At 41.1% G+C, this 24,809-nt stretch overlaps 1 protein-coding gene across 6 annotated transcripts in view; it reads left to right on the top strand.

Annotated features, from left to right (window-relative positions):
• The window catches only part of RAPGEF6 (Rap guanine nucleotide exchange factor 6), a 250,714-nt gene that overhangs the window by 223,212 nt on the left and 2,693 nt on the right, over window positions 1-24,809 (top strand). For 4 of the 6 annotated variants that reach the window (XM_089909274.1, XM_089909275.1, XM_089909278.1 and 1 more), the window contains 3 exons: window positions 37-8,542; window positions 9,673-15,703; window positions 24,488-24,631. The gene's annotated coding sequence lies outside the window, so the exon portion shown is untranslated. Of the gene's footprint in view, window positions 1-36; window positions 8,543-9,672; window positions 24,236-24,487; window positions 24,632-24,809 lie in introns of all 6 variants that reach the window. The other 2 variants (XM_089909271.1, XM_089909272.1) reach the window with 2 other exon arrangements.

Here is a 24,809-nt window from a genome sequence, read left to right as displayed (position 1 = left end):
CTTAAACCCTATTGGATTGTTTTTCTTTTATAACAGAAAAGTCTACTGGCAGACTGTTATGGGCTGGTATGGGGATTCTACAGTTCTGTTGCGGTCTCATGGATTCTGACGTTTACACCTGAGGGCATCACCGCAGTGCTTCAAGAAGGAAGGGTTTGCAGGAAAGGTGCAAATGTGTAGCCCTTTTATTAGCAAAACAACAGCTTTTCTAGAACTCCACTTGCATAATTCTGCTTACCTCCCACTAGTCAAAACTGTCACATGACCAGTGGCTGCAAGGAAACCTGGGAAATGAACTTTTTTAGCTGAGCAGTGGATGGCTCCAAATAAAAGTGGTATTCTTTTCAGTGAAGAAGGAAAGAATGGATATTGAATGGGCAGCTAGCTCGGTCTACCACAGCATGCCTATTGCCCACTCCTTCAGGAAGTGCATTTACATGTAAGTGCAGTAATTTATTCATTGGGATCAGATCCTAGGACCCTGGCAAAGAAGGGGGAAATTCTTCTTTAGTACTCCTTTGTAAAGTTTCCCAGTCGCTCCTCTGTACCCAGAGAATATTACTCCCCTGCTAGGTAAGGCTTCTACCTCCTCCCAGTTTACCCCCTCCCAACACACACACACCAAGGTTTCCTCAGGGCCACTCCTTCCCCTGATCTCTCCACAGTTACTAGTTTATTCCTTTATTTCGAAAATACTAAACACAAGTGTAGTAGGTTGAATAATAACTACTTAAAAATATCAAGCTCTAATCCCTGGAACTTTAAAGGTTACTGAGAAGGGTCTTTGCAGATTTAATTAAAGTTAAGCATTCTGAGATGAGGCAATTACTTTGGATTCTCTGGGTGGGCCCTAAGTGCTATCACAAGTGTCCTTAGAGAGGCAAAGGGCGATAACACAGAGGAGGAGGCACTGTGAAGCCGGCAAGAGAGCTGTAGCTGTGGGCAGCAGAATACTAACAGCCACCAGGAACTAGAAGATACAAGCAAGAGCTCCTTCCTTAGAGCCTCCAGAGGAAGTGCCACCCTGCCAACATCTTGATTTTGGTCTTCTCACCTGTTGTTTCAACCAACCCATTTTTGGTAATGTATTAATAGCAGCCCTAGGAAACTTAATACATGCTACTGTTTTTGTCTGACTTTGAGGACCCAGAACCTGCAATTAAAGGATATAGTGGTCCATAAGTACACCACAGGAACTGTGAGCCCTGTCTCACTACCTTCAAGAAGAATTTGTTAAACCAAGATAAGAGAGGCCCAGAGGCCTCCTCTCCAGTAGCCTGGTCAGCCTATTGTTTTTCCAAGTGTTCACAGAAGGGACATTGCTATCATCCTTGCCACACACGATATTTTTCATTTTTCTCATTCCAGGCATTCTGGTGAGTATGTACTGATATCTTTATGTGGTTTTAATTTTAATTTCTATAATTACTAGTAATGCTAAGCATCTTTTCAAATGCTTACTGGCCATTTGGATACTGTCTTTTATGAAGTGTCTTTTTAGGTCTTTTATTTTTTATTTGTTGCTAGAGTATTGAAATACAATTGTTTTATAATGACTTATATATAACAACCTTGCTCAATTCATTTATTAATCCCAACAGGTTTTAGAATCTTCTGAATTTTCTATATTCTCCTGGAAATTTTCTCCAGGCAGTGAGCTGGGGCCATGGTGTAGGGCTCACCCTTTTGTTTCTTATGCTGTCAAGGATTACTGTCCTTCAGTGCCTGGTGTCCAGGGTATTAAGTGGCCTTGTTTTATACATTTTGTCTAGTTTTTCAGTTGTTTCAGACAGGAGGGTAAAATGGTAGCTTCTCCATCTTGACCAGAAGCAGAAATCCACATATAAAATTTTAATACAACTCTCTCAGTAAATGAAGGCATACACCCACATTCTCCCTGCTCCACCCCCAAATCAGTAAGGATATAGAAGATTGGAACAACACAACCAACACAATCTAATGAACCTGTATAAAACACTGAATTAACAACAACTGCAAGATACACATTACTTCTAGGTGATCATGGAGCATTTATCAAAGTTAACTATATATTGGGCCATAAAGAAACTAGTAACAAATTTCAAAGGGTTGGACTCATATAGAGAAGGCTGTCTGCAACAGAATTAAATGAGAAATTAGAAACAAAAATTACAAAATTTGGAAGTTAAAGAATGTACCTCCCAGTAACCTGTTGGAAGGTAGAGATTATTTTGAACTGAATGAAAATAGGAATATCAAAACCTTTTGGATTTGATTAAAAGGAATTGTATAGCCTTAAGTGCATATATTAGAAAAGTAGAAAGGCTAAAAATGAATTAGCTAAACATTCTTCTCGAGAAACCAGAATAATAGCAAATTAAATTCAAATAGATGGAAGAAAATAATAGCAGAAATATGTAACACGTAAAAAAAAAAAGAATTAGCAAAGCAGTATATATTCTTTTAAAAGACTAATGCTAAACTCTTGGTGAGGATGATCAAGGAAAAAGAAAAATGGCAAAACTAACCAATGTTAGAAACATAAAACAGTCATTATAGTCATTAAAGAGAAAGACACTTTGAATAATTAAAATGTGGATGAAATAAACATAGAAAAACAAAACTTCCAAAACTGTAATAAGAAGGAAAATTTAGTTGTTTTATAACTGTTAAAGAAGTTGAGTCTGTCATTTAAAAACCTTTCCATAAAGAAAACTTGTCCTGGATGGCCTTATCTGTGTTATACTAAAATTTTATAGAAGTAATAATACTATGTAACAAAATCTCAGCAGTAGTAGGGATTTGTTAAGTAAGATCCTCATAAGAAAACACTAAAAATAAAGGAAATGATTGGTATATTCAACTGTCTTAAAATTAAAAACATGTTCATCCAAAAAATACAGTTTAAAAGAACACAAGCCCATAGAGTTGTAAAATATATTGTAATTTATATACCCTTCAAAGCACAGGTATCCAGAATATACAAAGTACTTCTTTCCATCAAAAGAAAAAGAGCACCCAGGGCTTCCCTGGTGGCGCAGTGGTTAAGAATCCGCCTGCCAATGGAGGGGACATGGGTTCGAGCCCCGGTCTGGGAAGATCCCACATGCCGAGGAGCAACTAAGCCCGTGTGCCACAAGTACTGAACCTGCGCTCTAGAGCCCGCAAACCACAACTACTGAGTCCACGTGCTACAACTACTGAAGCCTGCACACCTAGAGACCATGTTCTGCAACAAGAGAAGCCACTGCAGTGAGAAGCCTGTTCATTGCCACGAAGCATAGCCCCCCACTCGCTGCAACTAGAGAAAGCCCGCATGCAGCAACAAAGACCCAATGTGCCCCCAAATAAATTAATTAAATAAATTTAAAAAATAAAAAAGGAAAAAGAGCACCCAATAGAAAAATGGGTAAAAGAATTAAAGAAGCACTTCATAAAAGAGGGGAAACTGTCCAATAAACAGGAAAAGGTGCCTAATCTCATTATTAAAAACCTCTACATACGTTTAGATTTGATGATGAGGGATGTGTTAGCCGTGCTGCCTTCTATTTGGAGGGTGGTGGCAGATGATCAAGGGTCAAAAACTATCTTTTGGAAGAAACAAGAACAGGGCTAAATTGGAACTGGAACTGCCAGATGGTGCCACACTACAGTGTGAATTCCTGGGATCTTTTTTTTTTTTTTTTTAATCTTTTTTGGAGTATAATTGCTTCACAATACTGTTAGTTTCTGTTGCACAACAAAGTGAATCAGCCATATGCATACACATGTCTTCATATGCCCTCCCTCTTGAGCCTCCCTCCCATCCTCCCTATCCCACTCCTCTAGGTCACAAAGCACCGAGCCTATCTCCCTGTTGTATGCTGCTGCTACCCACCAGCCAACTATTTTACATTCGGTAGTGTATATATGTCAACAGTTCTCTCACTTTGCCCCAGCTTCCCCCTCCCACCCCATGTCCTCAAGTCCATTCTCTACGTCTGCCTCTTTATTCTTGCCCTGCACCTAGGTTCATCAGTACCGTTTTGTTTTTTAAGATTCCATATATATGCTTTAGCATATGGATATGTTTTTGTCTTTCTGACTTCACTCTACGACAGACTCTAGGTCCATCCACCTCACTACGAATAACTCAGTTTCGTTTCTTTTTATGGCTGCGTAATATTTCATTGTATCTATGTGCTACATCTTCTTTATCCATTCATCTGTTGATGGACATTTAGGTTGGTTCTGTGTCCTGGCTATTGTAAATAGTACTGCAGTGAACATTATGGTACATGTCTCTTTTTGAATTATGGTTTTCTCAGGGTATATGCCCAGTAGTGGGATTGCTGGGTCATATGGTAATTCTATTTTTAGTTTTTTTTAAGGAACCTCCATACTGTTGTCCATAGTGGTTGTACCAATCTACATTCCCACCAACAGTGCAAGAGGGTTCCTTTTCTCCACACCCTCTCTAGCATTTATTGTTTGTAGATTTTTTTGATGATAGCCATTCTCACTGGTGTGAGGTGATACCTCACTGTAGTTTTGATTTGCATTTCTCTAATGATTAGTGATGTTGAGCATCTTTTCATGTGTTTGTTGGTAATCTGTATATCTTTTTTGGAGACATGTCCATTTAGGGCTTCTACCCATTTTTGGATTGGGTTGTTTGTTTTTTTGATATTGAGCTGCATGAGCTGCTTGTATATTTTGGAGATTAATCCTTTGTCAGTTACTTTGTTTGCAGATATTTTCTCCCATTCTGAGAGTTGTCTTTTCGTCTTGTTTATGGTTTCCTTTGCTGTGCAATTAGGTCCCATTTGTTTATTTTGGTTTTTATTTCTGTTACTCTAGGAGGTGGGTCAGAAAAGATCTTGCTGTGGTTTATGTCAAAGAGTGTTTTTCCAATGTTTTCCTCTAAAAGTTTTTTAGTGTCTGGTCTTACATTTAAGTTTTTTATCCATTTGGATATTTTATTTTTGTGTATTTTTGTGTATGGTGTTCAGTAGTGTTCTAATTTCATTCTTTTACATGTAGCTGTCCAGTTTTCCCAGCACCACTTATTGAAGAGACTGTCTTTTCTCCATTGTATGTTCTTGCCTCCTTTGTCATAAATTAGGTGCCCATATATGCGTGGGTTTATCTCTGGGCATTCTATCCTGTACCATTGCTCTATATTTCTGTTTTTGTGCCAGTACCATACTGTCTTGATTACTGTAACTTTGTGGTACAGTTTGAAGTCGGGGAGCCTGATTCCTCCAACTCCGTTTTTCTTTCTCAAGGTTGCTTTGGCTATTCTGGGTCTTTTGTGTTTCCATACGAATTGTAAGATTTTTTTTTTACTAATTCTGTGAAGAATGCCATGGGTAGTTTGATAGGGATTGCATGGAATCTGTAGATTGCTTTGGGTAGTGTAGTCATTTTCACAATATTGATTCTTCCAGTCTAAGAACATGGTATATTTCGAGTACAAGTCTTTCGCCTTCTTAGGCAGGTTTTTTTCCTAGGTATTTTATTCTTTTTGTTACAGTGGTAAATGGGAGTGTTTCCTTAATTTCTCTTTCTGATTTTTCATTGTTGGTGTATAGGACTGGCAGAGATTTCTGTGCATTAATTTTGTATCCTGCAACCTTACCAAATTCATTGATTAGTTCTAATGGTTTTCTGGTGGCATCTTTACGATTTTCTATATATAGTATCCTGTCATTGGCAAACAGTGACAGTTTTACTTCGTCTTTCCAATTTCTATTCCTTTTCTTTTTCTTCTCTAATTGCTATGGCTAGGACTTCCAAAACTATGTTGAATAAGAGTGGTGAGAGTGGGCAACCTTGTGTTCTTCCTGACTTAGTGAAAATGCTTTCAGTTTTTCACCATTGAGGACGATGTTGGCTGTAGGTTTGTCATATATGGCCTTTATTATGTTGAGGAAAGTTTCCTCTATGCCTACTCTCTGCAGGGTTTTTATCATAAATGGGTGTTGAATTTTGTCGAAAGCTTTCTCTGCATCTATTGAGATGATCATATGGTTTTTCTCCTTCAATTTGTTAATATGGTGTATCACGTTGATTGATTTGCGTATATTGACGAGTCCTTGCCTTTCTGGAATAAACCCCACTTGATCATGGTGTATGATCCTTTTAATGTGCTGTTGGATTCTGTTTGTTAGTATTTTGTTGAGGATTTTTGCATCTATGTTCATCAGTGATATTGGCCTGTAGTTTTCTTTCTTTGTGACATCCTTGTCTGGTTTTGGTATCAGGGTGATGGTGGCCTCGTAGAATGAGTTTGGGAGTGTTCCTCCCTCTGCTGTATTTTGGAAGAGTTTGAGAAGGCTAGGTGTTAGCTCTTCTCTAAATATTTGATAGAATTCACTTGTGAAGCCATTTCTTCCCTTTTTTTTCCTGCTTAGGGAAATTACTTTAGCATTTGTTGTAGAGCTGGTTTGGTGGTGCTGAATTCTCTTAGCTTTTGCTTGTCTGTAAAGCTTTTGATTTCTCTATTGAATCTGAATGAGATCCTTGCTGGGTAATCTTGGTTGTAGGTTTTTGTCTTTCATCACATTAAGTATTTCCTGACACTCCCTTCTGGCCTGAAGAGTTTCTGCTGAAAAATCAGCTGATAACTTTATGGGGATTCCTTTGTATGTTATCTTTTGTTTTTCCCTTGCTGCTTTTAATATTTTTTCTTTGACTTTAATTTTTGTGTGTTTGATTAATATGTGTTTTGGTTTGTTTTTCCTAGGGTTTATCCTGTATGGGACTCTCTGTGCTTCCTGGACTCAGGTGACTATTTCCTTTCCCATGTTAGGGAATTTTCGACTATAATCTCTTCAAATATTTTCTCAGACCCTTTCTTTTTTTCTCCTTTTTCTTAGACCCCTATAATTCGAATGTTGGTGTGTTTAGTGTTGTCCCAGAGGTCTCTGAGATTGTCTTCAGTTCTTTTCATTCTTTTTTCTTTATTCTGCTCCTCAGCAATTATTTCCACTATTTTGTCTTCCAGCTCACTTATTCATTCTTCTGCCACAGTTATTCTGTTACTGATTCCTTCTAGTGTATTTTTCAGATCAGTTATTGTGTTGTTCATCTCTGTTTGTACTTTAGCTCTTCTAGATCTTGTTAAACATTTCTCGTATTTTTTCATTCTGTGCCTCCATTCTATTTCCAAGATTCTGGATCATCTTTACTATCATTACTCTGAATTCTTTTTCAGGTAGATTGCCTATTTCCTCTTCATTTATTTGGTCTTGTCGGTTTTTACCTTGCTCCTTCATCTGTGACATATTTTTTTGCTGTCTCATTTTTTTTTTTTTTCTTTATGAGTGGGATTGTGTTCCTGTCTTACTGATGGTTTGGCCTGAGGCTTCCAACACGAGTTTGTAGGTTATTCAGTAGAGCTGGGTCTTGGTGCTGAGATGAGGAACTCGGTGAGTCTTCACTCTGATGAAGGTCTGAGGTTCTCTGTTAGTCCAGTGGTTCGGACTCAGAACTCCTACTGCAGCAGCTTCAGCCCAGTCCCAGCTCGTGACCCAAGATCCTGCAAGCTGCATGGGGCAGCAAAAAAAAAAACAACAATAACAAAGCAAAAAATAAAACTAGACTAGGAAACTAACAGATACGTTAGAAAGAGTATAAAAATAAAAATATAGATGAATCAACAACCGGAAGGTACATCAGTACCACAATAGTAAAGAAGAAAAAAAAGAGCAGGGAGGAAAGGCCTTGGCTGTGGAGGGTGGGGCCTAAGTAAGGGCGAGGTTTGGGCAGTGGGTGGGGCAAATGCTCAGGACCCACAGGGCTGGAAAAGGCCTTGGGGGCTCTGGGGGGTGGGGCTTAGGGTCAAGGAACAGAAGGGGCCCAGGCATGCCCCCCATCCCTGGTCTCAGAGGGCGGGAGACTTCACTTGGGAGCCCAGCAGGCTTCCTGGGCTCGAGTGGGTGGGGCAAACGCCCTCCTCTCCTGCTCCTCGGGTCTGGGAGGCCTCCTCCTGCCTACTTCTCCTGATCTCCTGGCCTCCCTCCTATGACCCCAGGACCAATGCAGCCAGTGGGGGAAAGGGGAGACTTGGAGGGCAGGGGACCAGCCTGGGAGCTCAGCAGGCTCCCGGGGCCCAAGTGGTCAGGGCAATTGCCCTCTGCTCCTCTCCCGCTCCTCAGGATGGCTCTTCCCACCTGCCTCACCTGATCTCCCCGGCCTCCGTCTTATGACCCCAGGACCCACTCATACTGGAGGGGGATTTGGAGTGGGGGTACCAGCCTGGGAGCTCAGCAGGCTCTCTGGTCCAAGTGGGCTGGGCGATGCCCTCCACTCCTCTCCCACTCTTCCCAGAAAGTCCCTCCCGCCTGCCTCTCCTGATCTCCCTGGCCTCAGGAGCACTGATCCTGTCTGACCTCCGCTTCTCCTCCCTTCTCAGTCTCCCCACGTCCTACCAGTTCACTTTGGGGTTCCTCCCATCTTCTTGGGCATCAGAGTCCCCCACCAGTGGCCGGCAGGTGCCCTAGTTGTGAGGAGACGCTAACTCTGCATCTTCCCACACTGCCATCTTGACTCCACCTCAGGATCTTTGTCTTTAAAAAAGGTGAGAGCAAGACCTACTGCCATATATATATATATATATATATATTAAAGTTATATATTTTTGGTCACGTTGGGTCTTCATTGCTGTACGCGGGCTTTCTCTAGTTGCAGCAAGCGGGGGCTACTCTTCGTTGCGGTGCGCGGGCGTCTTGTTGCAGTGGCTTCTTGTTGCAGAGCACAGGCTCTAGGCATGTGGGCTCAGTAGTTGTGGCGCACAGGCTCAGTAGTGGCTCGTGGGTTCTAGATCACAGGCTCAGTAGTTTTGGCACATGGGCTTAGTTGCTCCGTGACATGTGAGATCTTCCTGGACCAGGGATCAAACCCGTTTCCCCTGCATTGGCAGGCGGATTCTTAGCCACTCAGCCACGAGGGAAGTCCCTTTTTTTTTTTTAAATTTATTTTAGTTTGTGCAATGTGAGTTGTTAAAGTTTATACTGTGGTAATTTTATATATATACACATTGTGAAGTGATAATCACAGTTAACGCACTCATCATCTCACATAGTTACCTTTTTTTGTAGTGAGAACACTTAAGATCTACTCTCTTAACACATTTCAAGTTTACAATTATGGAAAACAGTATGGAAGTTCCTCAAAAAATTAAAAATAGAACTACCATATGACCAAACAACCCCATCTCGGTATATATCCAATGGAAAAGAAATCATTTTTTCAAAGAGATACCTGCCCTCTCATGTTCATTGCAGCATTATTCACAGTAGCAAGATACGCAAACAAGCTAAGTGTCCATTGATGGGTGAATGGATAAAGAATATGTGTGTGTACATATACATATATGTTTTTAGTTTCTTTTGCAAGCTCACCTTCCTCAAAGTTCTTGCTAAATGATGTAATTCCTCAAAAACAAAAAAAAAAAAGTAGAACAAGGTAATTTCTTAACGATGTTTCCAGATATGTCTGCAGCATAGTGAAATATTTCAGAAGACTTCTCCTTCACAGAGGTAATGAAATGGAAGCATTTCCAAACAGAAAATATGGAATTTTAGACAAATTCTGTTTGGATAATCTTCAGATGATAATGGTCAGTGTGGATACAGCTATTTCCTAATACAGTGTTTGTACATCTGGACATAGGATTTGGAATACTTGATGAGTGGTGTTTTTTTCCAGGGCTCCCAAAGGAAATCTTCCAGAAAATACAAATGGCCCAACTCTGAACAGGAATGGAAAGCAGGTAATATATATAAAAGCCAATTAAAGCCAATTAAACTTCTACAGTCTACACTGAACAACATACTCCAAAGACTCCTGGCAGCTGCTCATCCTTTCTGACTACTTGGTATTTTTGATCTTCCTAACTTTGACCATTTTGGTGGGTATATAATGGTGTTTTTCTGTGGTTTTGGTTTTCATTTCCCTTATTGTTAATGGGGTTGAGCTTTTCAGATTTGTATGAGCCATTGAATTTGCACTGTTATGAAATGTTTTTGAGTTTATTTTTTTTAGCAATTTGTAAATATTCTTTATATATTCTAGATATGACTCCTTCATCTGTTATATCTATGGCAGATATTCTCTCTCCCTCTGTGGCTTGCTTTGTCATAGCCTTAGTGGTGTCTCTTGATGAAGGGAAGTTCTTAATTTTGAACTAGAGAAATTCATTCTTTTCCTTTATGGTTAGTGCTTTGTTTGTGCTCTATTTAAGAAGTCTTTCTGTACAACAACATATTTGTGTTATCTTTTAGATACTTGGATGTTTTGCCTTTTAAATTTAGCTCTGAAGTATATCTGGAATAGGTTTTTGTGTATAGTGTGAGGTAGATGTCAGGTTTTATTCTCAGATCTACAGATTGTTCCTGCACCGTTTATTGAAAAGATAAGTCCTTTTTCCACTGCACTTCAGTGATGTCAGCTGTCTCTATGTTTATAAGTGTATCTGGGGTCTGTGTTCTCTTTTATCAGCCTATTTGTTCTTCCATTTCCCAGTACCACGTTGTCTTAATTACTCTCTTATTATAATACATATTAATATCTGGTAGAGAAAATTTTTTGACACTGTTCTTTTTCAAAAACATGTTAACTATTCTTGTATCATTGCATTTCCAAATGAGTTTTACGACCAGCTTGTCAATTTATATGCACACATACAAACACGCACACACAAACAATTGTGGTTTTGAATGGGATTTTCTTACCAACTTGAAGAAAATTAACACCTTCATAAAATTTAGTCTCCCTATCTGTGAACTCAGTATATGCCTCCATTTATTTCGATTTTCTGTTGCTCTCACTATTTTATTGTTGTGTGTTTAAGGGCTTTCATATTTCTCATATAAGGTTTATTTTTAAGTGTTTTAAGTATTTTTTGTTTATTTCTCTTGCTTTATTTTTTAATTAATTAGTTAATTAATTTGGCTGCATTGGGTCTTCATTGCTGCGCACGGGCTTTCTCTAGTTGCAGCAAGCAGGGGCTATTCTTGGTTGCGGTGCGTGGGCTTCTCATCACGGTGGCTTCTCTTGTTGTGTAGCATGGTCTCTAGGTGTGTGGGCTTCAGTAGTTGTGGCACGTGGGCTCAATAGTTGTGGCTCACGGGCTTAGTTGCTCCATGGCACGTGGGATCTTCCTGGACCAGAGCTTGAACCCGTGTCCCCTGCATTGGCAGGCAGATTCTTAACCACTGTGCCACCAGGGAAGTCCCTCTCTTGCTTTACTGAGTTATATACTTGGCAAATAAAAATTGTGTATGTTTTATTTTTATTTATTTAATCCCCTTTCTTTCTCAACCAGATGCGTACAGGGGTTATCTCAAGCCGTGACTACATTTTAAAAAAATATGTTTATTTATTTGGCTGCATCAGGTCTTAGGTGCGGCATGCTGGCTCTTCATTGCGGTGCGCGGCTTCTCTCTAGTTGTGGTGTGTGTGCTCCAAAGCATGCAGGCTCAGTAGTTGCTGCACGTGGGCTACAGAACGCGTGGGCTCAATAGTTGCGGCACACGGGCTTCTCTCTAGTTGTGGGGCTCTCTAGTTGTGGTGCACAGGCTCTCTAATTGCGGCACCCAGGCTCCAGAGCACGCAGGCTCAGTAATTGCGGCACGCAGGCTCTCTAGTTGTGGTGCACGGGCTCTAGAGCGCATGGGCTTAGTTGCCCCGTGGCATGTGGGATCTTAGTTCCCCGACCAGGGATCAAACCTGTGTCCCCTGCATTGGAAGGTGGAGTCTTAACCACTGGACCACCAGGGAAGTCCCTGTATATTTTAGATGTATGTCTTAGTCCATTTGGGCTGGTGTAACAAAATGTCATAGACTGGGTGGCTTATAAACAACAGAAATTTCTTTGTCACAGTTCTGAAGGCTGAAAAGTCCAAGATCAAGATGCTGGCAGGCTTGGTGTCTGGTGAGAACTTTTTTCTTGGTTCATAAATGGTGTGTCCTCACAGAACAGAAGGGGCGAGGGATCTCTCTGGGGCTTCCCCCTCATGACCTAGTCACCTCCAAAGGCCCCACCTTTTTTTTTTTTTTTTTTTTTGCGGTACACGGGCCTCTCACTGTTGTGGCCTCTCCCGTTGCGGAGCACAGGCTCCGGACGCGCAGGCTCAGCGGCCATGGCTCACGGGTCCAGCCGCTCCGCGGCATGTGGGATCCTCCCGGACCGGGGCACGAACCCATGTCCCCTGCATTGGCAGGCAGACTCTCAACCACTGCGCCACCAGGGAAGCCCAGCCCTACCTTTTAATATCACCTCCAGAGATTAGGATTTCAACATACAGAATTGGGGGTGGGGGTCATAAACATTTAGTGTATAGTGTACACTATACAATGTGATGATTTGATACATGTATACATTGTGAAATGATTACCACAATTACGCTAATTAACATATCCATCACCTCACATAGTTACAATTTATGTGTGTGGTGAGAACACTTAAGATCAACTCTTTTAGCAAATTTCAAGTATACAATACAGTATTACTAACTATAGTCACCATGGTATACAATACCACTCCAGAACTTACTCATCCCACATAACTGAATCTTTGTACCCTTTGACCAGCATCTCCTCTCTTCCCCACCCCCCTCAAACCCTGGCAACCACCAGATTCCACATGTAAGTGAGATCATGCAATATTTTTCTATGCTTGGCTTATTTCACTCAGCATAAGGTTCATGCATGTTGTCACAAATAGCAGATTTTTTTCTTTTGTAAGGCTGAATATTACTCTGTGTGTGCGTGCAGGAAAAGTATGTGTATGTGCACATGCCCCATAGTTTTTATGAGTTCATCTGTCGACGGACACTTAGGTTGTTTTCAGATCTTGGCAGTTTTGTCAGTAATGCTGCAATGAACATGGAGATGCAGATACCTCTTCAGCCAACAGTCCACAAGAAGCCGGATCCCTCAGTTCTACAAGTTAATGAATTCTGCCAACAACCTGAATGAGCTTAAGTGGCTTTTTCCCTAGTTAAGCCTCCAGATTCAAGCACAGCCCAGTTGACACCTTGACTACCCAGCCAAGCTGACCCACTGAATTTCAGACTCCTGATGCACTGAAACTGTGCTAGTTTAAGCTGTTGAATTTGTGGTAATTTACTGTATAGCAAAAGATAACTAATATATCGTTTGTTAGCTGTATGACCTTGGGGAGGCTGTGTATGTTCCCTGTGCCTTAGTTCTCTCATCCTCAAATCAGGTTAACAACAATAACCTATCCCATAGGCTATGAGGATAAAATGAGTTAATGCAAGCACAGTCCTCTGGCAATGCCCAGCCCCCTAGAAGTTTTCTCAGTAATTATGAGCTGTTTATCCCTGCCTTTCTCTCCCTCCCTCCCTCCCTCTTTTCCCTCTTCATACCTCAGTAGTTTTTTACCCTGATTCTTCATCTCATCTCCTTTTCTAGAATTTCATTTCTGTGCCTAATATAGTCTTGGCTGGCCAATACCTCCTTTATCTAATTGTCATTTATCGGACAACCTCAACTATTCTAAATATAATCAAGATACTCCAGGGCTTCCCTGGTGGCGCAGTGGTTGAGAGTCCGCCTGCCGATGCAGGGGACGCGGGTTCGTGCCCCGGTCCGGGAAGGTCCCAGATGCCGCGGAGCGACTGGGCCCGTGAGCCATGGCCGCTGAGCCTGCGCGTCTGGAGCCTGTGCTCCACAACGGGAGAGGCCACAACAGTGAGAGGCCCGCGTACTGCAAAACAAACAAAGATACTCCAAAACCAAAATGATTCCATGTAGAAAATACATTAAATTTATATTCTTGACTTGTTAATGAGACTCAGAGCTTTCTTGTTCCCTAAACTAAAGCACACTGGAAGTCAGAACTTAAAACTGTGAGTGGAAAACTTGAGGGAAGCATATTCATAGAGATAAGAATGTGATTAAGACAACCTGAGAGGGGAGGAACCTGAAAACTCTAAAAGGCAGAGAACTCACAAAGCAGTTGGGGGCAGCAACAGGCTGCAGCTCAGGGGTCGCTGAGGGTTATCACTGAACAAATGCTGGACAAGACACTCATTCTCTCTTAAATTTTGATTTCCAAATTTGTTTATAATGACAGTATTGTCATTAAGAGAGCCTCAGATTCCATTCTACACTAATGAGAACAGTGTGAATTTTATATTTTCATGCTTGAGATATGTATGATATAATATTAGAAATATGTAATACTTCAAAAAGATTTAAAGTTGTTAAATAAAAGATATCTTGTTCAACAACAAAATGAAAACCCACAATTTTAAAATGCACAAAGGACTTGAATAGAAATTTTTCAAGGAAGAGAGAAAAATGGCCAGTAAGCACATGAAAAGATGCTCAACATCACTACTCAAGAAGGAAATGCAAAAAACTACAATATACCTCACATCCATTAAGATGGCTATGCTCAAAAACAACACAAAAACTAGAAAATTACAAGTGATGAGAAGGATGTGGAGAAACTGGAACCCTGTGCACTCTTGGTGGGAATGTAAAATGTGGTTCCATCCCCGATGGAAAACAATATGGAGGTTCCTGAAAAAGTTGATAACAATACAACCTCTAAAAGAACTGAGAGCAGAATCTCAAAGAAAGATTTGTACACATGCATTATTCACAATAGCTAAGAAGTGAAAGCAACCCAAATGTTCATCGATGGATAAATGCATAAATAAAATGTGGTATATATGTAAATGGAATATTACTCAACTTTAAAAAGGAAGGAAATTCTGATACATGCTACAACGTAGATGAACCTTGAAAACAGATATTCGGTTAAGTGAAATAAGCCAGTAACAAAAACGCAAATACTGCTATGATTCTACTTGTGTGAGGTGTCTAGAGTAGTCACATACATAGACACAGAAAATAGAACTGTTATTGCCAAAGGCTGGGGAGAGAAAAATAGGGAGTTCGGTGTTTTGCAAGATGAAAATGTTCTGGAAGTTGGTTGCACAATAATGTAAACGTATGTAACACTAATGAAATGTGCACTCAAAAATGGTTACAATGGTAAATTTATGTTTGTGTATTTTACCACAGTTTTTTTTTTAATGCCCTGCAGAAATCTAACCCAAGAAGGATTAACAAATGAAATAGTTGTGGTGGCTGCAGCTAGAGAGGGAGAGGGAAACTCATAGGCAGTAATAGAGGGTTTCAACTCCTTTGAGACCAGAAGTATGTTGAGGGCAGTTGCACATACCTAATAAACCCAAACTCCAAATGCTCTCTCCTCCTGGGTCTCATCCATAAAACCCCCTAGGGCACTAGAGATCAAGTTGCTAGTCAGCACTGAGATTTACACCAAGGGCAAAAACTCACAGGGAAACTTACCCTTAGGTTTTAACTCCAGCTTGTCAAGCACTCATTTCACTAAAACCCTGGGGCTTCATCATGCTGAGGAGCTAACAAACTTGAAAGCAGTTATTTTTCTGTCATCACCAAGGTTAGATATGTAAATCCTATTTGAGCTCATGGCTTCCTTTGAGAGGCAGAGTAATAAACAAGATGGACCAAAGAACTCTTTCTGTTCCAGGAAGCGCATGCAGGGGACAGATTCTGGGTTGTGGTCTGGAGATCTGCTGAGGACCCAGGTGCTCAGGATGGCAGGAGGTTGGGAATCCTGTGTGGACTCACTGCTTGGAGCTGAACACTGAACCTGCTTTCTGGCTTCTGACCTCCCCAAAGCCCGCAAGCCCATTGCAGCCTGGACCTCAGGGTAGGTTCTGCTGCTAGGCTGTTCCTGGCATTCTGGGTTACTGCTTATTTTCTTTTCAGTATTTTTAATTTTCCAATTTCAAAAATATTTTGTGTTGGGTCATCCTGAACCCTGTCCTGCCGACACCTTTTGGCTTAAAGAGTATGGCGTCTTCCCAGGTCTTCAGGGTCTGGAATGCAGTGTTGGGTCTGGGCTTCTGAGGAGCAGAAGGTTTGAGGCTTCAGAGCCAGGTATTCTCTCTCCATTCAGGTGACAGTGGAGGAGAGCTGGAAGTCCAGCAGAGTGGCTTAGAATCCTCTCCTTTCTGCCCTTTGTCTGTCTTCTCATCTGTAAACCTCGTCTCCTTTGAGATAGGCACTGGCAAGCAGCTGAACGATGCGGACTTAACCCCTGTTCTTAACCCCACTCCTGCATTTTGCCCTACAAGCCTTCCTGACTTTCCTTGTCTTAAAACAAGTCTTCATTCCCTTTTTATTTTTTACTTATTTTTTTAAATAAATTTATTTATTTTATATTTTATTTTTGGCTGCGTTTGGTCTTCGTTGCTGTGCGCGGGCTTCTCATTATGGTGGATTCTCTTGTTGTGGAGCATGGGCTCTAGGCACGTGGGCTCAGTAGTTGTGGCTTGTGGGCTCTAGAGCGCAGGCTCAGTAGTTGTGGCACATGGGCTTAGTTGCTGCATGGCATGTGGGATCTTCCTGGACCAGGGCTCGAACCCGTGTCCCCTGCATTGGCAGGTGGATTCTTAACCACTGTGCCACCGAGGAATTGCCCCATTCCCTTTTTAAAGGCAACTATTCCTTTCCCAATCCATGGGGTTTGTGTGAGACTGCAAGTCGCCTCATACACATGTGTGTACGTGTTTACGTGACTGCACGCGGGCCAGTGTGAGGCATTCCTTGGAATTCCTAGCATGTAGGTCAAGGCCAGCTCCTGTATGACCCCATGACATTCATCATAAACTGTAAGACTACTATGCCCAGTTATTGGCTACTTGACCTTGAGCAGGTTATTTACCCATCATCTATGACATTGGGAGAGTAAAAGCTCTTATTAAATAGGATGGTTTTGAGAATGAGCCAAGCCCACGCCTAGCAGGTGACTGGTGTTTACTAAATGTCTCCTCACCTTCTCCCTCCGGTGTCCCATCTTCTCACGTAGCCCCACAGCCAGGCCCTCCTCCCTCCCATGAGGCAAGGCCTGCAGTGTTTTGGCAATCTGGAACCAAAGTCTAATGAATAAGCCAATAATTGAACCTGTACTGGAAGTTCCACCTTCTGTGTTTCTTAAAATTGGAAAGAAAATAAGAGATCATACTTTTGTTAGTATTTTTACCACCTATTTCACCAGAAGCCTATGCTGCTGATTTTCTCTGTACAGTCCTTGTAAGTCCTTCATTTTATGAACCACCAAGGGTGTCGTTGAGCTAGACTGACATACCTGCTGTTCTCTGGTTGTTCACTGTACCTGAGAGCTGCAGAGACTGCGAGGCAGGAGAGAGCTCTCCACAGAGGTCCCCACTACTGAGCAGAGAAAGGAGGGTGCCAGAATCAGGGAAGAGTAAGCACAGCCTGCATTCTAAAATCCACGTTAAGCAGGTCTGTCTAATCCTAGAACACGTTGTGTTTGACACTCACTGATTTCCTAGAGTAACTGGCTGGGCTGCACTGGGGTCTCCCCTTCCTTAGTGCCAGCACGCTAGGAGAGGCCCACATCCACGTCACAGAATTTTTTTTGCACATGGTGTTTTTCACATGGGACACCAGGTCAACATCTGTGTCCAATCCTGTGTATGGTATGAGGCTTTAATGGAAAACATCAAATGGTCTTTCCGTAGATATGCATGATGCGTTTATCCCTTAAGTCCCTGCTATGTGCCAGGCACGGTGAGGGTGCTCTGTATGAAGCATTAGGCATCACCTTATTAGTGGCATCTAGCAAACAAAGACCTCGTGTGTAATGGCTTTTACAGCCTGCGTGGAACTCCTACAGCACCTTAGTCCTGAGGTATTGGGCAGTTGCTGACATGGCCTCTTTTGGGGTCTTTGGTTCTTGTGATGGTCATGTTCCCATGAACCTTTTTAATAAGATGTCAATCCTGAAAGCATCATTTCTGGTGGCACAGCATGTTGGGCACAAGTGATCTCAATTAGAGTTTATCCCAAGTTTGCACTTAGGAGGAAGGAATAGAGAAAAGGATGTCAGGTGGTTGATTTGCATTTCTCAGCTGTATGTCCAAGTCTACTTGGAGGCAGTTCTCAGTGGACACTTGATTAGAATGTAAATGTCATACTTTTCTTAATGTTTCCCTTCTCTTTATTTTCCCACTCTGCTGTTGCCTTTGATCAAGTTCACCTAATCTGTTCTTTGACTTTCTAAGAATTTGACTACCCGATACACCTCACAGAAGTGGAATTGTTATCGACCCAGGCCCTTGGACTCTTTAATCAATAGACATTCATAAGAGGCCAGAGAATTTCAGGCAAGGCATTACTGGGGCTCATGTTGCAGCACGAGGGAGTCAAAGCAAGAAACAGACATCCTTGCCCACTCCCCAGGAGGAAATGCTTGGGTCCTTAAATGGGATAACGGGCAGCTCCATGGGTTGGGCAGGAGGCAGAGCTTAGGTGGTCTGTTCCCCTTGGTGGTGCCGTGTGCAGGGATCATGTGCAGTACCCTGCTTTTGCTCCCGGCACCCCCAAAATGGCGGACTTGCTCACTACTGCCTCCCCACAAAGCTCGTATAGGGGTCATGATGCCCCAACTGCTCCTGCATGCAGTTATTTTTAGTCACTTATAGTTTCTTTGTATCCTACTGCTCAAGGAGATGTTTGTCCAGGTGCAAGCACTCCAGTAGAGGATCCCAGGTCCCAGCCTGTCTCAGCATCACATCCTCAAAGTTCATTCACATTGCTGGATGTGTCAGAATTTTTTTTTTTTTTTTTTTTTTTTGCGGTATGCAGGCCTCTCACTGTTGTGGCCTCTCCCATTGCAGAGCACAGGCTCCGGACGTGCAGGCTCAGCGGCCATGGCTCACGGGCCCAGCTGCTCCGCGGCATGTGGGATCTTCCCAGACCGGGGCATGAACCCGTGTCCCCTGCATCGGCATATTCTTTTTTAAGGCTGAATAATACTCCATTGTTAAGTATATACCGCATTTTATTTTTCCATTCAGCTGTTGATGAACACTTGAGTTACCTCTACATCTTGGCTGTTGTGAATAATGTTGCTGTAATCATGAGTGTACAAATATCTCTTTGAAACTCTGCTCTCAATTCTTTTCTATATATACCCAAAAGTAAGATCATATGGTAGTATTTTCAATTTTTTGAGGACCCTCCATAGTTTTCCATGGCATTTGCACCATTTTACATTCCCACCAACATGCACAGGGTTCCAATTTCTCCATATACTAACACATTATTTTGTTTTTGTTTTTACCAAAGCCATCTTATTATGAGATGCTATCTCATTATGGTTTTGATTTGCATTTCCCTCATGATTAGTGACGTTAAGCATATTTTTATGTGCTTATTGGCCATTTCTCTTCTTTGGAGAAATGTCTATTCAAGTCCTTTGCCCACTTTTTAACTGAGCTGTTTGTTCTCTGTAATTGAGTGGTAGGAGTTCTTTGTATATGCTGGATATAACCTTTTATCAGATATAGGATACATAAACAATGTTCTCCCATTCTATAGGTTTCCTTTTTATTCTGTTGATTGTATTTTTTTGATGCACACAAGTTTTTAATTTTGAAGGAGTCCAGTTTTTCTATGTTTACTTTCGTTGCCTCTGCTTTTGGTATTATCCAAAAAAATGATTGCCATATGCACTGTCATGAAGCTTTTCCCGTGTTTTCTTCTAAGAGTTTCATAGTTTTAGGTCTTATGTTTGTCTTTGATCCATTTTCTGTATATCATTTAAGGTAATGGTCTGCTAGTCTGAATGCCTGTATCCCCCCAAAATTGATATGTTGAAATCCTAATGCCCTAATGTGATGGTGTTAGTAGGTTGGCCTTTGGAAAGTGCTTAAGTCATGGAGGCTCTGCCCTGAATGGAATTGGTGCTCGTATAAAAGAGGCTCCAGAGATATCCCTTGCCTCTTGCACCATGTGAGGACACAGCAAGGTGGCACTGGCTATGAGCTAGGAAGTAGGGCCCTCACCAGAAGGCAACCATGCTGGCACCTTGATCTTTGACTTCCCAGCCTCCAGGATTATAAGAAATAAATTTCTGTTGTTTATAAGATACCCAGTCTGTGGTATTTTGTTGTAGTAGCCTAAACATACTATGATATGGTTCATCTTTATTCTTTTGTATGTGGATATCCAATTTTCCCAGCACTGTTTGTTGTAAAGATTGGCTTTAATCCATTGAGTGGTCTTAGCATCCTTGTTGAAAGTCATTTGACCAGACATAGGAAAGTTTATTTCTGGGCTTCCTATTTTAGTGGTCTATATGTCTCTTTATGACAGTACTACACTGTTTTAATTACTGTAGATTTATATTGTTTTAAAATCAAGTGTGGTACCTCCAACTTTTGCTTCTTCAACATTATTTTGACTCTTCAGGGTCCCCTGAGAGTCCATATGAATGTTAGGATGGATTTTTCTATTTCTGGGGAAAAAAAATGCCACTGGGATTTTGATAGAGTGCATTAAATCTGTAGATCATTTTGGATACTGCTGACATCTTAACAGTATTAAGTCTTTCAATCCATAAACAGAGGATGTCTTTTGTTTGTGTCTAATTTCTTTCACTAATGTTCTGTAGTTTTCAGCACAGAAGTCTTTTGCCTCCTTGGTTAAATTTATTCCTAAGTGTTTTATTCTTCTTGATTCTATTGTAAATGGAATCATTTTCTTAATTTCCTTTTTTGGATTGTTGTTAGGGCACAAAAACAACTGATTTTTGTGTGTTGATTTTGTATCTTGCCACTTTGTTAATTTATTTGTTCTAACAGGTGTGTGTGTGAGCTGTAATCTTTAGGGCTTTCTACATATCAGATCATGTTGTGTGTGAAGCAAGGTAACTGCCTTTTAATTCTTTTTCTTGTTTAACTGCTCTGGCTAGGACTTCCAGTTATTTTGTTCAGTCAAAGTGGTGAAAGCAGACATCTGTGTCTTGTTCCTGATCTTAAAAGAAAAGCTGTCGGTCGTTCATCATTGAATACGAATACCACCTGTGGGCTTTTCATATATGGTCTTCATTTTGTTTATTTCCTTCTACTCCTAGGTTGTTGAGTGTTTTTATTGCAAAAGGGTATTGAGTTTTGTCACACTGAGATGATCAAATGGGTTTTTATTCACTGTCACTCTGCAAATGTGGTATATTACATTGATTGACTTTATTATATTGAGCCATTCTTGCACTCCTGGAATAAATCCCACTTGGTCATCATGTGTAATCCTTTTGTCATCATGTATAATTCTTTTAATGTGCTGTTGAATTCTGTTTGCTATTATTTTGTTGAGGATTTTTGTATTGCTTTCCTCTTGGTGCTTTTAAGATTGTCTTTGACTTTTGATGGTTTGATTAAATCTTGGTGTGGGCCTCTTTGGATGTATCCCACTTTGAGTTGTTGAGCCCCTTGTGTTTATATTCCCATTTTCCCCCTCAAATTTAGGATGTCTACAGCCACTCGCTCCCTGTACCTTTTGTGCTATGTTCTGAATGGTAGTGTGCCCCCTGGAGTTCATGTTGAAATTCTAACTCCCAAAGGTGATGGTATTACAAGGTGCAGCCTTTGGGAAGTGCTTCAGTCACAAGGGTGTAACTAAAGAATGGGATTAGCGCTGGATACAGGAGACTCCAGAGAGCTCCCCAGCACTCCCACCAGGTGAAGATATGAAAAATCTGCATCTGGCAGAGGGCCCTCACCTGACTGTTGCTGGCACCCTGATCTCAGAATTTAAGCCTCCAGAACTGTGAGAAGTAACTTTGTTGTTTATAAGCCACCCAAATCTGGGGTATTTTGTCATAACATCCCTAACAGACTAAGCTTTTATTCACTATTTCTGAAAAGTAAAATATTATGGGTGTTGTTTCTGGTTTTCTTTAAAAACAATATTTCCTGACACTGCCTGAACATGCTGCAGCCAACAAAGTGGTCCATGCACCTCATCAAAGGTGGACAGGCCCTGGGGAGCTCAAAGCACAGAGCTAGGGTCTAGGGTAAAGGATTCAGTCAGCTCAGACATTTGAAAGGCACACAGATTTTTTTTTTTTTTAACATCTTTATTGGAGTATAATTGCTTTACAATGGTGTGTTAGTTTCTGCTTTATAACAAAGTGAATCAGTTATACATATGTTCCCATATCTCTTCCCTCTTGCATCTCCCTCCCTCCCTCCCACCCTCCCTATCCCACCCCTCTAGGTGGTCACAAAGCACCGAGCTGATCTCACTGTGCTATGTGGCTGCTTCCCACTAGCTATCTACCTTACGTTTGGTAGTGTATATATGTCCATGCCACTCTCTCGCTTTGTCACAGCTTACCCATCCCACTCCCCGTGTCCTCAAGTCCATTCTCTAGTAGGTCTGTGTCTTATTCCCGTCTTGCCCCTAGATTCTTCATGACCTTTTTTTCTTTCTTAGATTCCATATATATGTGTTAGCATATGGTATTTTGTTTTTCTCTTTCTGACTTACTTCACACTCTGTATGACAGACTCTAGGTCCATCCACCTCACTCCAAATAACTCAATTTCGTTTCTTTTTATGGCTGAGTAATATTCCATTGTATATATGTGCCACATCTTCTTTATCCATTCACCTCTTGATGGACACTTAGGTTGCTTCCATGTCCTGGCTATTGTAAATAGAGCTGCAATGAACATTTTGGTACATGACTTTTTGAATTATGGTTTTTCTCAGGGTATATGCCCAGTAGTGGGATTGCTGGGTTGTATGGTAGTTCTATTTTTAGTTTTTTAAGGAACCGCCATAGTGTTCTCCATAGTGGCTGTATCAATTTACATTCCCACCAGCAGTGCAAGAGGGTTCCCTTTTCTCTACACCCTCTCCAGCATTTATTGTTTCTAGATTTTTTGATGATGGCCATTCTCACTGGTGGGAGGTGATACCTCACTGTAGTTTTGATTTGCATTTCTCTAATGATTAGTGATGTTGAGCATTCTTTCATGTGTTTGTTGACAATCTGTATATCTTCTTTGGAGAAATGTCTATTTACGTTTTCTGCCCATTTTTGGATTGGGTTGTTTGTTCTTTTTGATATTGAGCTGCATGAGCTGCTTGTAAATTTTGGAGATTAATCCTTTGTCATTTGCTTCATTTGCAAATATTTTCTCCCATTCTGAGGGTTTTCTTTTTGTCTTGTTTATGGTTTCCTTTGCTGTACAAAAAGCTTTTAGGTTTCATTAGGTCCCACTTGTTTATTTCCATTTCTCTAGGATTTATGTCAGTGTTCTGCCTATGTTTTCCTCTAAGAGTTTGATAGTGTCTGGCCTTACATCCATTTTGAGTTTATTTTTGTGTGGTGTTAGGGAGTGTTCCAATTTCATACTTTTACATATACCTGTCCAGTTTTCCCAGCACCACTTATTGAAGAGGCTGTCTTTTCTCCACTGTATATTCTTGCCTCCTTTATCAAAGATAAGATGACCGTATGTGCGTGGGTTTATCTCTGGGCTTTCTATCCTGTGCCATTGATCTATATTTCTGTTTTTGTGCCAGTACCATACTGTCTTGATTACTGTAGCTTTGTAGTATTGTCTGAAGTCAGGGAGCCTGATTCCTCCAGCTCCGTTTTTCGTTCTCAAGATTGCTTTGGCTCTTCGGGGTCTTTTGCATTTCCATACAAATTGTGAAATGTTTTGTTCTAGTTCTGTAAAAAATGCCAGTGGTAGTTTGATAGGGATTGCATTGAATCTGTAGATTGCCTTGGGGAGTAGAGTCATTTTCACAGTGTTGATTCTTCCTAGCCAAGAACATGGTGTATCTCTCCATCTATTTGTATCATCTTTAATTTCTTTCATCAGTGTCTTATAATTTTCTGCAGGTCTTTTGTCTCCTTAGGTAGGTTTATTCCTAGATATTTTATTCTTTTTGTTGCAGTGGTAAATGGGAGTGTTTTCTTGATTTCACTTTCAGATTTTTCATCATTAGTGTATATAGGAATGCCAGAGATTTCTGGCACACAAAGGTGGATGTGTTTACACGGCTTCAATTAGGAACATTAAGAAAAAGGTAACTAGGGGCTTCCTTGGTGGTTCAGTGGTTAAGAATCTGCCTGCCAATGCAGGGGACACAGGTTTGAGCCCTGGTCCAGGAAGATCCCACATGCTGGCCTGTGCACAACTACTGAGCCTGTGCTCTAGGGCCCGTGAGCTACAACTACTGAGACTGCATGCTACAACTACTGAAGCCTGTGCACCTAAAGCCCATGCTCTGCAATAAGAGAAGCCACTGTGATAAGAGGCCTGTGCACTGCAACTAGAGAAAGCCCGTGCCCAGCAACGAAGACTGAACACAGCCAAAAATAAAAAAAGAAATAAATTAAAAAAAGAAAAAGGTAACTAACTAGGTCAAGCTCTGAAGATTTTGAAAGAAGTATCTTACTTGCTGCTGCTGTAAAGGAGCAAAAACAAAAGTAAAAATCAGTGCCTAGGAGTTCAGTGTATTCACCTATCTAAAGCTGGTGAACTGAGGAGGTTTAGTGAGGAGTAAAAGCTCTAGTTGTTAACAACTCTGGAGCTTGGATTTAGAGGAGAAAATTTTGGGTTAGAATTGACACTGTTTTTACTCTCTTGCTTTTATCTTTCAGTGAGACTAAAATCATCCTTTCTTTGGTACCACTCTTACAGTAATTGTGAAGTCCCAGATCAAACATTTGGATCTTCTTAGGAAGTATCTTTTGGACATCAAAGGCAGATCAGCTAGAACACTATCAAGATGATGCAATTGAGAGGTAAGGGTAGGGTCAAAAGGAGCCCAGAGGTTGCTTGTATCTGTTAAAAGCATTTAAAAAACAACAGAAAACCCCACAACAAAACCCTCATCTCAGAAACATCCTGAATACTCAATGTTTAGGTGCAAAAATATTAAAAGATTAATTAATAACATGAGTCATTTAATGGTTTAAGTTC

Source organism: Delphinapterus leucas, chromosome 3 (assembly GCF_059928025.1).
Source record: "Delphinapterus leucas isolate spDelLeu-1000000601 "Yukka" chromosome 3, BTC_Dleu_Yukka2, whole genome shotgun sequence".
NCBI classification, from domain to species: domain Eukaryota; kingdom Metazoa; phylum Chordata; class Mammalia; order Artiodactyla; family Monodontidae; genus Delphinapterus; species Delphinapterus leucas.
This window is presented reverse-complemented; position numbering and strand designations above follow the sequence as displayed.